Source organism: Austrofundulus limnaeus, unplaced genomic scaffold (assembly GCF_001266775.1).
Source record: "Austrofundulus limnaeus strain Quisiro unplaced genomic scaffold, Austrofundulus_limnaeus-1.0 Scaffold1963, whole genome shotgun sequence".
NCBI lineage: Eukaryota > Metazoa > Chordata > Actinopteri > Cyprinodontiformes > Rivulidae > Austrofundulus > Austrofundulus limnaeus.
The window spans coordinates 36,126-37,303 of record NW_013954365.1 but is presented as its reverse complement, the minus strand read 5'-3'; positions in this window follow the sequence as shown (position 1 = coordinate 37,303).

Below are 1,178 nucleotides of genomic sequence, written 5' to 3'. Positions count from 1 at the left end.
GAATGAAGCCGATATTTCAGTTAAAATACATAAGTTAAAATATTTATCCAAGTATAATACTACCTCCCAACTTTATGGATGATTTTATGGATTTAAATTTACGTATTATACTTGAATAAATACGGTAAGTTCATGGGACTGTAGCCACCCTCCCAGGACATGGATGCAAGAGGAAATGCAACCCCAGGTTGATGAAATGGATGGTAGAAAAAGAGCCAATTAATTCAAAAGCACTCAGATCTCCAAGGTTACTTTCTGACCACAGCATCTGCCTCATATGAACCATGATGACAAAAAACAGTAAAAAAGCCAGTCAGACGTTAACTGACACACAAGTAGACAAGAACCCGTTTGTGAGACTGATGAGAAAAAAAATACTTTTGGCCTCAGTCATATCAGCTTTTATGTGTTGTTTTACTGTGAAAGGGTGCCAACAAATATATTCCTGTCAGTAAACACATTTTATGTTTTAATTCTTTCAGTTTGTGTTAAATTATTCATAATGCTGGACTGATCAAGACTTGTGTTTTTACACTTCACACTGTGGGAATGGTTCAAATGAAAGTTCATAAAGACAATAAATGTATTTCTTTTTGCTGCCCTCCATGTTCAGGTTGGTTAGTTTTATGAATTTCTTCCAAACTCCCTTTCAGAGAATCATTCTGAGGTGATGAGACACTTCTTCCACTGAAAGCAGGATGTTGAAGTAGACTCAGCTTGAGTCACTGAGACAACAGCTGGACTCAGCTGGCTGACTGGGTGTGTCTGAACACACACACACACACACACACACACACACACGCACACCTGCAGATTCTTTGACTGGTCTCTGCTTGTAAAGTTATTTATTTTGTTGCCAGAATCTCTGCTCAGACCAAACAGATCAGATCCAGTTCACGGTTCACTTATTCACCTCTGCTAGACTTTCTGTTCAGTTTCCTTTGAAATTTTTTTAATTTTAATCTGATTTAAAACAACTATTTAAAAATACTTCAGATTAATGCTGTTTCATGGGATTTCTTTTTTAATTAAAACAAACACTGCAAAAACTGTCCACCTAACCAAGTTTTAAACCTTATATCAGCCAAAAAGTCTTTTTGATCTTGTTTTCAGACTGATTTACTAAACAAGAACTGATTGTGTAAGAATAATCATCTTGTTTTCAGAATGTGTAAGAT